This window comes from Camelus dromedarius, chromosome 35 (genome assembly GCF_036321535.1).
Source record: "Camelus dromedarius isolate mCamDro1 chromosome 35, mCamDro1.pat, whole genome shotgun sequence".
Classification (NCBI taxonomy): Eukaryota; Metazoa; Chordata; class Mammalia; order Artiodactyla; family Camelidae; genus Camelus; species Camelus dromedarius.
Window position 1 is genome coordinate 16,879,355 of NC_087470.1, and position 14,738 is coordinate 16,894,092.

Sequence of the window (14,738 nt, forward strand, 5' to 3'; positions counted from 1 at the left end):
GGAGGAATGGATGCACACGTCAAGCCATCCTTGCATGACGGCTGCAGATCTCCCCGGTCATGGTGCATGGTTCCCTGCACACACTGCTGGGTTCAGTTTGCTAATATTTTGTGAAGCCCCTTTGTGCCAGTGCCCACAAGAAACACTGGTCTACAGCTTTCTTATTTTGCGTTATCTTTGTATTATGTGTTGACATAATGAAAGGGTACCGTTAGGCTTGTAAAATGAGTTGGCAGCTGTCCCTTCTAGTTTCTGGAAGAGATTGTGTAAATTGCAGTTTATTTTTTGAAATGTTCTGAAGAGTTCCCCAGGCGACCTCTGCGTCTGACACTTCTTTGTGGGGAGGTTTTTGATCATCAGTTTAACTTTTTTTTTTTTAATATTTTTTATTGATTTATAATCATTTTGCAATGTTGTGTCAAATTCAAGTGTGGAGCACAATTTTTCAGTCATACATGAACATACATATATTCACTGTCACATTTCTTCTCTGTGAGCTGCCACGAGATCTTGTATACTTCCCTGTGCTCTACAGTATAACCTTGTTTATCTATTCTACAATTTTGAAATCCCAGTGTACCTCTTCCTACCCCCCACCCCCCAGCTTAACTTCTATGATGGTTAGAAGCCTGTTCAGCTTTTCACCTCACCTTGGGTGAGTGTGGGCAGTTCATGACTTTGAGGAGTTGGTCCATATTTCCCGAGGTATAGAACGTACGCGTCTAGAGTTGTCCATGGTGTTCCTCGTTGTCTTTTTAGTGGCTGTGGGCTCTGTAGTGAGATCCTCTGTCTCAGTGATGTTTCTTATTTGGGGTTTTCCTCTGTTAGCTCCTTTTATTCCCTTTCATGGATCTCGGCCCTTGTATTTATTATTTATCTCCCTCTGCTTGCTCTGGGTTCACTTTGCTCCTGGACGAGTTTCCAGAGGTAGGAGTTTGGGTCACTGACTTGAGGCCCTCTCCCATTTCTAATGTAATGCCACCCATTTCTATGTCAGCATTGTTGGCACTCCTTCAGCCGCATCCTGCAGATTTTGATATTTCTGTTCGTATTTTCGTCCAGGTCTGTGTATATTCTACATTCCTTTTGAGACCTCCTCTTTGGCCCATGGATTGCTTAGAAGCGTGAGGTTTAATTTTCACGTGAGAGATGCTCCCGTTGCCTTTCTTTTATTTGCTTCAAGTCCGGCTCCTCTATGGGCGGAGGATTTAAATGCCTTCGACATTGCAGAGCTTTGCTTTATTGCTCAGGATGTAGTCTGTCTCTGCTGACCCCCCACCTGTGTGGATGTTCCATGATTCCTTGAAAAAAGTGTGCATTCATCCGTTACTGAGGGGGCTGTTTGGTACTTGTCAGCTGTATCTTGTGGGCTGGCTGTGTGGTTTAGGCATTCTGGATCCTTGCTGATTTTCCGTCCACGGTTCTGCCGGTGCTGAGAATTCTGTGCTGAAGTCCCAACGTGTGACTGTGGGTTTGTGCATTTCTTCCTTCAATTCTGTTTCTGTTTCATGTATTTTGAGGGATTCTAGTCTTTCCTGGGTCAACTTTTGTTGGACGAGGGACATATGACGCCCTGTCATTGTGTTGTAACTTCCATCCTCAGACCCCAACCAGTGTGCCTTCTTCTCGGCACCTCTCAGGGTTCTGTTTTGGTTGCCTGTTGTGTCATTTCCGGGCTCTACAGTTCTGCTTGTTCTGGGGGGAGCAGGTAATAACTGATCGGTGCTATCTTGTCCTGAGGAGAAGTCCCAGACTCTTACACAATTTTAATAATACAAAATAGTCCAAATGCTCTTCCATACAAAGTGCTCCTTATTTCTCAATCAACTCACCAGCATTGTAGTCTAGAGAAGGGTTTTTTATTCTCTGATATATTTATTGATTTCTATTAAAAATTACAAAATGTATTCTTATACATTCAATGCATTGCATTTATCTTAAAGGATACAATTACATAAAATTAAAAATACATAAAGTTAACATTAAAAAAATGCATGCATAAAATTAAAAAGGCTGTTGCAATTTTGGTCACAAACCTGTATTTTATACAGATGAAACGCCTCATGAAAAGTTTGGAAAACTTCTTTCAGAAGTGTAACTTGTATTAGCGCCATAGCAATCTTGAAGTTAGAAGAACTCAGCTTGGCGGGAGATGATACATGTGCTGAAAGCCAGACGGTTGTTGTTCCTTTAAATGCACAGATTTTCCATAGTTTGGGCACGGAATTTTCCCTTCGCATGTCATGCAATTTTGTATAATAGCACAGTGAAGTGAAAATTCTGTAAGAAATCTATAAGATTTTAGTATTTTTAGAGAAAGGGCATTTCTTTCTTTTATGTCAGTCCTCATGATTTAGCCCTGGATTTTGCCAAGAAAAATCGAGCATTATAACAGGTGCTCAGAAATTGGCTAGAAATGCACTTTTTCATTACTCTGTTCTCTCTGGGTTCTCAGTTTGTCTAATGCAGTAATTGGCTCCGATAGAACAGTGTGTGTTTGAAGTTCATGGCCGTTCACCTCAGTGAGCCTCAGAACCATTTGGACGGCAGGGGAGCTTTTGGAAAATGTGCTCTGAGGCATAATTGCGCTTTTCCAAAACACAGCAAAATTTAAAAAGCGTTGGCTTACAGCTAGTTAGACCCGAACCTGATTTTGAATTTCATAATCTTGAGAATGTGTCTCTACTTTTCCAATATCTTTCTGTTGCTCTTAGTACTTACATTCAACTCGTATAGGAAGTCCGCTTTATGGGAGCCAGTCCAGTTAGGCAAGATCAAGAAATAAAAGTTAAAAAGATTTGCAGCAACATGGATGGACCTGGAGATAGTCATTCTAAGTGAAGTCAGCCAGATAGAGAAAGACAAATATCATATGATAACACTTCTGTGTAGAATGTAAAAAAAAAAAAAAAAAAAAGAATACAAATGAACTTATTTACAAAACAGAGATAGGCTCACAGACATAGAAAACAAACTATGGTTACCAGGGGGAGAGAGGACTTTTTCTGTGATAATCACGAACTAGTCTTCCAGAAGAAGAGGCTTATTTCTTATCTGAGTATAAGCAAGTAGATAAATTGGTAATACAATTGGGTTCATTATGCAACTTTCATTTGCAAAGTTTGATACGACCCAAGAAGGTGTGCTTTCAGATTTTGGGACTTGAAAGAGAGACTGTGAGCTGGAATGAGCTCACTCTGATTTCTTTCTATACACTTTATGCTCTAAGATCTTAATTATTCACTACAGACATTTACTCTAGTTTAGAAAACTCATCACTGAAGCTTGCCTCACTTTCTAAGTTTGCAATTTAAATTCAGGCAATTTACAATAATTGGAGTTTTTTTAAAATAAATGTATTCAACAGAATCAATCAGAAAATAGATATTTTCATGTCCGTACACTCAAACAGTTAAATAACCTCATTTTTTCTAAAACAAACAAATAAAAAATCACATTTGGAGAAAAACTGGAAATGGAAAATTGCAACCAAAGATGAGTTATCCATAAAATTTAAATGTCTTCAAATTAAAGCTTATAATGGAAATTATTTCACAACTTTAATCATATTGGCCGCTCTCCCCAACGTTTATAATGGGTTACAGTACCTAAACTGGATGCGAAAAGCCAAGTACAGAATGTCACAGCTCAAGCCACATGAAGGCTCTCAATAGTTTTGCTAATTTCTACCCCCTCAGAAATGTGTTGTGAAACACTGACTTCTTCGGCAAGCAGCTGGCACACTCACACCCGAGAGAACCCCCATGAGTTGGAGAGGAGTTTCCAGAGTTAAAGAATTATTCCCATCTTCAATAACCAAAATAACGAAAACCACCGTTTTCTTTCGTAAATGCTGGATAACATAAATGTCTTCTTACTTTGGAGGTGCGTCCGTGTCTCAGTCATGGCTGGGGTGGGGCTGTTTCTGTGTGTGTCTGCAGTGCGGTCGGTCAATCAAGAGACGTCGGTAATCATTGCAGAGGAGAATGTATGTGACTTGCTGGAGAGAGTGCTTTCTCAGCCCTTCCCCCAGCTCTAACTCAGATGGGTGTGTAGAGCCCAGAGCACTTTGTAAGCTTTAAGTGCGTTTTGCTTGCACATGGAAAGGGCCATTGAATTAATAACTCGTGTCCATTTATCCAGCATATAGGACACGTCAGACACCGGCCTCGTTTGCGTTCCTTCTTTATTTTTACTATAATTCAAGGGGAGAAATGTTACCCTTCCTTTTTTAAAGGCTTCTTGCCAACAAGTGAACTTTTTTGGACTGTTCTTAATTGATTGAGCATCTCTTCTGGTCAGGAGCGGAGATGCTTGGAAAGAGAAAATGAAAAGTCTATTAAATCAGAAATTGATACAACATTGTAAACTGACTACACTTCAATAAAAAACAAAAACCCTAGGGCACCTTCCTGGTGAGAAACTGTTACGCCGCAGCCCGGGGTTATTCAGTCAACAATTCAACGTGTAATCAAGACAATCATGTGATCATGCCAGGACCCTTTTTTTTTTTTTTGGTGACCAGGGCGCTGTTGGTCCTGAGGCAACTGTAATAAACTGAAGATTGCACTGGCTTGCAGGAGTTTTGGAAATGTCTTTGTTACTGTGATGTTTGGCTGGAGTCCTTGGAGCTAGGGCGTGGCTCTCTCCACTTCGAGTCCAAAGTGGAGTTCTGGACAAGGAAAGGGTCCCCCTCCCCACCCCAGTGCAAGATTTTGCAACCTCTTCCATCGCTCCGCTCCACCGCAGCCCCCTCTACCTCTGACATCTACAAATTCACCCCAAGGGGCTGGGTCGAGGAGTCATCACGCTGGGACAGCTGCAGAAAGTCAGCCTGCTTCTCCAAAGTTTACAACTACACGAATATTCACAGAGTTCGTCCTGTCTTACCTCCTCCTTGAAGGACGTTTGACGTTTTTCCCACCTTGGTCTGCAGACATGAGGACGCTGTCATCGCCCGTCACCTTGGCTGCAGGGGCACCTCTGGGCTGCTCCCTCACGTGACTGGATTAGACAACGTGAAAATGTGCTACGTTGGTGTGTCGGCTCGGAGCACGCGAAGGGCAGGCACGCGCAGCTACGATGTGGCTGGTTACCTAATACGTGAAGAAATGTGAAATGGGCGGCTGCAATGAAACTTTCTCTTGGACCCGTTTCTACTTTAGCCACCGTTGTCTCAAGTAGGAGTCACACTATTGGTCCCAAGGATCTAGACAAAGCTCCCCTCACTCATGGAAACAGATAATCCGGACCAGAGGGAAATTAAACACAGAAGAAAACCAAGTCAGAATGAAAATAATAAAAATGTGCCCGCTCCACAGGACGAGTGTATTTGCTATAAGTGAGTCTAAAACATGACTTCAAGTTGTGTGGAAAAAAAAAAGAACGCATACCTGCCTGCACATGTATCTGTTTAATTATCTGAAATGAGTAAATGTGCCAACTCCCCAAGGGCAATGTAAATATATCCTTTTATTTTCTAAATAAAACTTCTAAAGCAATTTATGAAATGATTTAAAAAAATTTGACTGTGACTGAGGGTATAAGATAAGAAAAAAGAATTTGAGTAAATGTAGTTCCAGGGATGGAGTCTGTGGTCACTGGGTTTATTGGAGGAAAAAGTCTCAACGACCGTTTGTGGAAATCCCTCCCTAGTCATGGAAGGAGGAGTGGACGAACCTGGAGGAGGGCTGGGCTAGAAATAAACATCCTGGGTTTGAATTCTAGTTCCGTAGGCAGCTCTGCTGCTGCCCTGAATTGAGTCCCATTCTCCATTTCCTCGTTTGTTTTCTGTGTGCACAGAGACGTGAGCTCCAATTCGGTTTTGCTCATTTCTGTGTCTCTAGCCCTAGAAACTTGCCTGGTGCACAGTAAGTGCACAATAAATGCTTGTTAATATATTTGTTGAATGAGTAGGGAAAAAAAGCGGATAACATGGCACCAGATTTACAAAGCAAAAGTATCTTTGCTGAATATGAAATACTCGGGGGATGAGGGGCGCTCAAGACTGAAACATTAGTGTCTTTTTCTCCCGGGGTCCTAGTCTGCTTGGCTGCCATAATAAATACCCTAAGCTGGGTGGCTTACCGGGTGGAATTTACCTTCTCACAGTCCTGGAGGCTGGAAGTCTGAGATCGCGGTGTTGGCAGGGCTGGTTTCTCCTGCGTCTTCTCTCCTGGCCTGTGGAAGGTCCCCTTCCGCCTGCGTCTCCCCCTCGTCTCCCCAGCGTGTGCCTGAGTCCCGGCCTCCTGTTCTAATGAGGACCCCCATCCTGTTGAATTAGGGCCCACTCTAGTGACCTCATTTTACCTTAGTTACCTCTTCAGGGGCCCCATCTCCGAATTCAGTCACACTGCGGGTTAGGGCTCCAGCACGCGAATTTTGAGGGGGACAAGATCAATCTGCAGCGTCAGGGAGCTTCAAGGGGAGCCAATTCAATGACCCTCTGGTAGCTCAGCAAACTGAAGACACAAGCAGTCCAAGGTCACTTCTAAAGCAAAGCAAGGTGAAGACAAATACAATGAGACTCCTGAGTATGCTGAGGAAGTGAGTTTTAATTATTAAGCCCCAGATAGAGATTCTTGGCCAAAATTCTTTTAAATCCTCATTGCATGCTATGTAATTAGAATAGAAATGCAATTAGCTCACGGCAGTAAAACACAAAAGTGAAAATACTTAATTCCAGCTTTATTTTCTCACGGCTCAGGGTCCACATCCTTCAGTGGTTAGCATGTTTTGAGATTCAGAAAATGTTCTGAAGATTAAATGAGGCCATAAAGCCAAAACAGGAAAAGTCATGCATGCCAAGTCAAAATATTTGAAAGCGAAGAAAAGCATTAGAAAAGGTGAAAAACGATCCCCATTCTTTCCGCCAATTAGCACAATTTGCCCAAAGTCACTGAGCATCATATGACCCAATGGAGTTCATCGGTCAGTTCTGTCCCTTACATGCTCAGGAACGATGCCCCGTTTCTCCTAAAACGCTTGTGTTTCGTGCTTGGCTTCTGAGACATGGTGTTCTTCTGTTTCCCTCCCCTTTTCTCTTTCTCTGTTAATTAGCACTTTCTTTCCAAGTCTCCTCTCCCACGCTGAGACTTTCAATACCAGAAACGCACGATTGTGTCTCGGTTTTACATCTGAAGCTCTGACCGCGCCCTCGCGGTCCAGTGCTGCCTGCCCAGCGGCTGACTCAGTGCCTCGTTTTGTGCTGAGACGTGCTCCGAAGGCTTCTAGAGCTGAAGGAAATAATCACTCACATATAAGTGGTAACACACAGTACTTGTCTCTCTCCGTCTGACTTATTTCACAGAGAATACTCCCAGATCCACCTGTGTTGCTGAAAATGGCATATTGTATCCCTTTTAATGGCTGAGTAATATTCCAGTGTGAGTATATGTGTGTGTGTGTGTGTGTACACCACATTTTCTTTATCCTTTTTTTTAAGGTTTATATATTGGGAATTTTTTAAACATTGAAATGTAGTCGGTTTACAATGCTGTGTCAATCTCTGGTGCACAGCACAATGGTTCAGTCATACATACACATGCACATAAATTCTTTTTCATTAAAGGTTATTACAAGATATGGAATATAGTTCCCTGTGCTCTACGGAAGAGATTTTTAAAAGATCCATTTTTACACATAACAGTTAACACTTGCAAATCTAAACTCCCAAATGTATCCTTCCCACCCCCTTTTCCCCGTAAACGTGAGGTTGCTCACAGTCTGCGTGTCGTCGAGGAGGCTTCAGTAAAATAGCAACATTACTAGTAACAGTAATCGTCATAACGATAAAACCAGCTGTCACGTGCTGTCCCCGTGTGACGCAGCCAGAATACTTTACACACGGGGCTCATGGAGTCTGCGCAGCGATGTGCTCGGGGAGCATTAAGTTCCTCTGCTGAGGTTTAGTTTTGTCAGATAAATGTCAAAACCACCATTTGATACGTTATGAATCTGGACGAAATTTCGGTGGAAACTGCATAAAACGTTACTGGGCAGGGGTCCCCCTCTCCCCCTCCTCCTCCTCCTCATCGCTGCCCTCCCCGGTGCCTAACGTCTGCCGAGAGCTCACTTTCACGACGGACCAGAGGTGGGCGAAGCCCTTCACAGGCGCGATTTCGTCACCATCCGGAGTCACTGCCGTGGTCACACCTCGTTTACGACGTAAGCAAACACGTCACAGAACCGCTCAGTGGGGGGGCCCACGTTTTGAGTAAGATGTCTTGGTACCTCCATGTGTATTTTTAATTATCACAGAAATGCTGCGTTTGTGATTATTACCATGCTCGCCCCTCCTTGTCCACGTGGAGAGGGTCTTAGAGATGCGATTTGTCGCGGGGGCACGGCCAGCAGATGGCAACGGACGGTGTGAACCCAGGTCGCTGACCCCACCGTTGGAAATATAGCCGTTCAGAAGTGGGTTATGTAAGCTAACTTCTCAGGCTGCTTTGTATGAAAGGAGAGGCCTTAACGATCGCCGGCAGGGCCTAATTTCTTGTCTTATGACTTACGAACGCTCTGCTGAGTGGACGGTGGACGGGGTGAGTTATTTACCTCCTTGATGTGCCTCCTGGGCCCTGGGAGTCCAAATTATATTCCGCTTTGGATTAGAAGACTGTTTGACTGGGCTGGCTTCACGTCTCCTCTGTCCTGGTGCATTCCACTCCGGGGCTGCTCTGACCAGAGACTTCACAAAAGGCTTTCCAGGCAGCTCACTGGCCCAGGCCAGACGGCCCGCAGGCCCACACCTGGGCCACAGTTCACATTTGTCTAAGGCCAGAGCCCGTTTTCAGTCAGGGATGTTTGGCCGCTGTCACGACCCTCAGTGTGGCCGAGCACAATCAAGTCGACCCTCCAGGCAATTTCTCTTCCCTCTGCCCCAGACCGACTTGGCACAAGCAATACTTCCCTGCTTCTTTCTCTGTTAGGAAAACATCCCCATGTTCACTCCAGACAGCAAACCTGAAAACGCAGCCGAGAGGTGCTGACTTTGCAGCTGGCGCCCGAGGTGGGGCCTCTGGTGAACTCTGACCTGGCTCCAGCCTCCCGGTGGCCCCCGGTCTGTCTTCTGGCTCCACAATGTCCCCTGCCTGCCCCCCGGGCGCACGGCTGCTTCCCACGTGCCCTCGGCTTACGGTCACAAGTCTCCAGAACGAACAGCCTCAATTCTGTGTGGCACTGAAGTGATGTTTTAATTCTAAGCAAACATTTTTTAGGCTTTATAATTTAATAACAGAATGGAGAGGTGATTGACCCGCCTCTCAAGTCTCTGCAATAATTCGTCCTTTCTCAGTTTCTTTTTAAAGTTACCAACGGCTTCTACAAAAGTAAATGAATCCAGAAATAAGCTTAAGTGTGAACAGTTTCTTTTCCCCCTTAAAATCCTTGCTCTAAGAACTTCAAGGTTGAAAAGTGTGTCACCAGTGTCACAAAGGATCCCGCTATAATCTCAAGTTCACGTCAGCGCAAGGAGGACCTTTGGAAGTGGTTGCACAGACTTCACATCGGACGTAAAACAGCCTTACGTTTATCACAGTAATATCGTCACTCAGCTGAGCATCAAAACCTGCCTCAGCACACATGGCGCTGAGGACTCTGCTTTGCTACCATGTGTGGAAGACCGGAGCGAAGAGAATCATGAAAAAGGAGAGAAATGATGCAGAATCTGGAGCTGCGAGCCTTGCAGATTAAAATCAGCAGCGGCAGTGTTTTATTCAGCGCATAACCCCCATCGAGAGCCGATGGGCGTCCCCTCTTGCGCGAGGTTCCGAGGAGACGGACACCACACGGGCCTTCTCCCCTCCACGGTGTCGTTTCCCCAGACCTCGCGAGGCCCCGCCCACCCGCGGGCCATGTCGTGATCAGCAAACGTGCTATCTGAGAAGCTGGCCCCTTCAAATCCGTCCTGAAATCAAGGATCGCTCATGGCGCTGTTTTACTGTGTAACCCGGGGACCCCTCAGAATGGCCCCGCCATTCATGCCATTCTGTTACCACTTCCGAGTTCCTCCTCTCAGCTCCTGAGACAAACCTCCACCCGGGACAGGGGCACTGGGGCCACGGAGACACCGTCTTCCGCACGTGAAGGTCCCTGCTTCCAAAGCTCTCAGACTTCCAGCAGGAAATTCAGTGACATCTCCTCCTTCACAAAGGTGAATGGAAAGTGTTTGATCAAAACGTTGGTTTCGGTGACCCCAATCAGAAGCATGTTTAACGAATTACACCAAACGGTAACAGCTCCGATTTTAACAATATATTTTCTGAAATTAAACAAAACAAACAAAAAAGCACAGAAACCCCAAAAAACAGCCCAGCTCTCACAGTGAAGAGGTGGCTGCCCGGGAGTCCTGCCGCAGGAGCGGCAACGGCCAGCACCGCCAGTGACCCGAGGACTTAGTTCACATGCCAGGAGGAGTCGGAGGGCCGCGTCCCTTCGTGGGTTCCCGGGCAGGGAGACTGGTGCCCTGCGCGTGTCAGGGAGCGGTAATGGCGTCCCGTGGTCACGCCTGGGGCTGGACGTGGTGAGAAGAGACAGGAGACCCGCCTTCTGAAAAGTATAGCTGATAAAAGGCAGAGGGGGAAGGAAGTCCCCTTCCTAATGCTGGATCGGACGCCAGAGGGCGGGACCTGCTCCAGGAGGTTCTGTGCCCCGTCTTTGCACAGAACGTGCCTGCCGTGGCGCGGCAGCCTCCGACAGGCGTCTCCCCAGGCCCCCTTGTCACAGCTCCACCTGCAGCCCGAGGCCAGGAGGCCGCCTCCCCTTTGCTGGTCTCTGAGACCTCGTCCTGCCCTCGGCTCGCCCGCAACTCTGCCAGAAGCCCCCTTAGCTGAATGGTTTGCTTTCCACAGGATGGAACTTCTGAGAGACGGCTTGGCCTCAGTGCACGGCTGTGTGCTGAAACGCAGGTTTAGGTTGGCTCTGTGCGCCACAGCGACCGGCTCAGGCTGGCCCCCCCCCGGGCGACTCTAGAAGATGCAGAGAAGGGGAAGTATGCCCGCGAATCCTGCCTCTCGTACGAGTGGTGCTTAAGGAACCATGACGACCAGCTGGTCCTCCAAGGCGCTTGGACTGCTCAGGTACGCTGGATTCTCCGAGGCGAGCTGCCCCGTGGAGCAGCCACAGCCACGAGGGGCTGTTTCACGTGGAACTGATTAAAAGTCAGTAAAACTGAATTCAGTTCCTCGGTCACGCTAACAGCATCCCCAGTGTCAATGCCACGCGAGGGCAGACAGGCAAGGCAGACACGGTGCACAGTCACCACGCCTTGAGGTCCTCTTGGACAGTGCGGTCCAGAGCCGTGCAGGATGCGGGAAGAGGCGCCGGGTTACAGAACTGCGTAGCTTATAAAAAGCTAAAAATACATGTTTACCAAAGGGGACAGGGCGGGGAGGGTTAAGTTAGGGGTTGGGATTAACAGACACACGTTACTGTGTATAAAATAGATGAACAGCAAGGACCTACTGCACAGGGAACTGTATTCAGTTTCTTCTAATAACATAATGGAAAAGAATCTGGAAAGAAAAAAAAATATGCATGTATTAACTGAATCACTTCGCTGTGCACCTGAAGCTAACATTGTAAGTCAGCTACACTTCAATAAAAATTATAAAAAATATATATGTTTACTTACAGATCTTTTTAAAAATATTTCCTCACTTAAAGTTTGATTTTTCTGTCTCAACTGAGACCCTTAGAAAATCTCACAGAGATGGGACTCACTGAATCTGCTCCTTTTTTTTTTTTTTTAAAATAATAGCAATTTTTTAACTGACTTACAGTCAGTTTACAGGGTTGTGTCAGTTTCTTGTGCACAGCACAGAGCTTCGGTCCTACGTGAACACACATATATTCCTTTTCACATTCGTTTTCACCGTGAGCTGCCGAATCTTCCCCTGATGGTGTCTTTTCGGCGGACACCTGGGCTGGTCGCGCTCTGTGGAGATGTAATATGTAGCTAATCTACAAACCTTGCATCGAAATCCAGCAAAAGCAAGGTTAGGGGCATCAGCGAGGCCTTCACAAGGGCGTTTTAGAATCTTTGTCTAGAGGAGACGTGGCCAGTGCTCAGGGTCCCTCCCGCCCCGCTTTGTCTCTGCAGATCAACGGCGCAGCAGATGTGGGTGCGTGTTGCCATGCAGGCCTGGCGGAGCCGTCACCTTGGGAACGACCGCTGGGCGCCTCAACTAATCACCACGGTTGGATAAAACGCATCCTGTGGACCCGACACCTGGATTCGGCGGGGATCCATGCCAGCCATTGAGAACATCCCGGAGTCTTCCTGTTGGTTTGCAGACAGTCCTTATTAGCTGGCACGATGCACTGGAATTTTGTTTAAAGAAAGCAGTTCAGCAGTTACTCGAATGTCCAGTTTCAGTAGTAGGTGCAGGAAAACATGTTGATTCCAGCTCCAGCAGAACATTGGATTTTGCCAATATTAGTCATGGTAGAATTTTTTCTCTCATGGCCAAAGGTCAGTGTTTTGAAGACCGAGTCTTTTTGCAATGTGAGCATGACTTAGCCATTTAAAGTTTCCAAGTCTGTCTCTCGTATACAATGTGTCGGGGGAACCTTCACAACAACTCTTGGGAGACAACACACCGGGGACCACGAGAGAGAAACGATTGGCCAAGATGGCAGATGTGGGAGTTCGCACGCCTTGGCCTCAGTACTGAGGCTGGGCCGTTTCGAGGCCACCAGGAAGGTTCCCTTGTGTTTCCCGTGCTTCCATTTTGGCCTGGATCACTCCTGTGACGAGCCACACCTCTGCTTGATCGCTACATCTCTAGGCTCTGATGGAAGCCCCCGGCAACACACCCGCGCCCATAGAGAATTTACACACGCTTTCAGGAGGTTCTGGGGTCCTGTAAAGTCACGCTAGGGAGTCGAAGGGACCCAGGATAAGAAGTCCTGAAATAAACCTAAGGGCTCAACACATCTTTTTTTTTTAAAGCCATGTGCTTTCTTCACATATAGTAAACCTAATATCCACACGATGGCGGCAAAGTCCCAAAGTACCTTTCCCCCACGTGAAGTGCTACCGAAGGCTCCTTCTAACAGCTTCCTGAGAAACAGACACGCCATCTCGCAGACTGGTTACTGAACAGTGAATACGAAAAGGTTGTAAAGAGTAAAACAAAAATCAGTACAATGAGTGGACTCACCTACAAAGTAGAAACAGACTTGCAGACCTAGTTAACAGTCTCATGGTTACCAGGAAAAGAGGGTGGGAAGGGACGAATTTGGGAGTTTGAGATTTGCAAATGTTAGCCACTATATAAAAACAGGAAAAAAAAGATTTCTTCTGTAAAGCACAGGGAACTATACGCAATGTCTTGTTATAACCTTTAATGGAAAAAAAATATGAAAACAAATATATATATATATATATATGTATATGCATGACTGGGACATGGTGCTGTGCACCAGAGATTGATAAAGTGTTACAAACTGACTGTACTTCAATTAAAAAACAGAAAGAAAGAAAGAAAGAGGGGGAGAAAGAAAGAAAAAGAAAGAAAGAAAGGAAGAAAGGAAGAAAGAGAGAGAGAGAGAAAGAAAGAAAGAAAGGAAGGAAGGAAGAAAGAAAGAAAGAGAGAGAGAAAGAAAGAAGCAAGTCAGACCTGCAGGTAGCCGTGGAAAGTAGTGTGAAACACCACAGACCTTGATGAGTTACATTCTACAATAATTTATAATCAGCCAAGAATTCTTCACAGATATTAGGCATCACAGTGCATTTAATCTTTCCAATCATTTGTATCAGAACAGCTCTTATCGGTCTTATTTTGAACACAGTAGACAGTGGGGGGACAGGACAACTTACCCAAAGTCACATACGTTCAGGTGTCACATGTCCAGTAACACATATCCTTGCTATTAAGTCAACCTTATTTGGATTTTCTTTTCTGTTCTATTTCTAACTTAAATTGAAAGCATTCTAACGGATTCAGAGTAGTCAGACTTGTTAAAATCCTCAACCTCGTGGTTATGGACCTAAACTTCCTATACTTGAATTAGCATTTCTCTGATAACTTAGTGAAGCTAGATGTCTTCCCGTCATCAATTGCTCATCGTCTTTCCTCTTTGGTGCATTTTTTGTTTTACTCTGTGACAGTTTGACTATTTGAGAATATGTCTGTGCTGTGGGTTCTTGCTGCTGTGCGAACTTATGTATATAAACATGTATTCCGGCTTGTAATACTTTTCTGGGTTTTTTTCCCCCAGCTTTACTGACATATAATTGACAAATAAAATTGTAAGACATTTTAAATATACAAAGTATCGCTTTTCCTCCTTTTGGCTGAGATCAAGTGTAGAATCTGTTCTTGTCAGTTTAATATCTGACACGTCCTCTATCCAAGGACAATATATTAAATGGATTTTTGGAGCAGGGAGTTGGAATAAGACTTTGCTCCGTCCACTCCACGCATCGACCTGTCATTGCAGTACGTCCAGAAATGGTGCAAAAAAGAAAAAATGAAGTGTGCAAAGGGATGACTGAGTGTAAGTACACTTTGTGGAAGGAGTGCCCCCAGTGAGCCAACCAAGACAGCCATCACCTCCCACATTTTCCTCGTAGTTTTTTGGTGAGAACTTTTAAGTTCTGCTCTCTGCAAATTTCGGTTACACAATCGTGTTGTCAGGTGTAGTTGCCGTGCTGCACAGTCAATCGTAAGAACTTACTCGTTTGTAACTGGAAGTCTGTACGCTTTGACCAGTCAGTGTCCCCCACCCCAGCC

The 14,738-nt window shown here is 45.5% G+C and overlaps 1 non-coding gene across 1 annotated transcript; it reads left to right on the forward strand.

Annotated features, from left to right (window-relative positions):
* The first annotated feature begins 14,279 nt into the window (after positions 1-14,279).
* Positions 14,280-14,470, forward strand: LOC116150669 (U2 spliceosomal RNA). The gene has a single exon (XR_004134397.1). It is a non-coding gene; the product is annotated as a U2 spliceosomal RNA (small nuclear RNA).
* Positions 14,471-14,738: the final 268 nt, after the last annotated feature.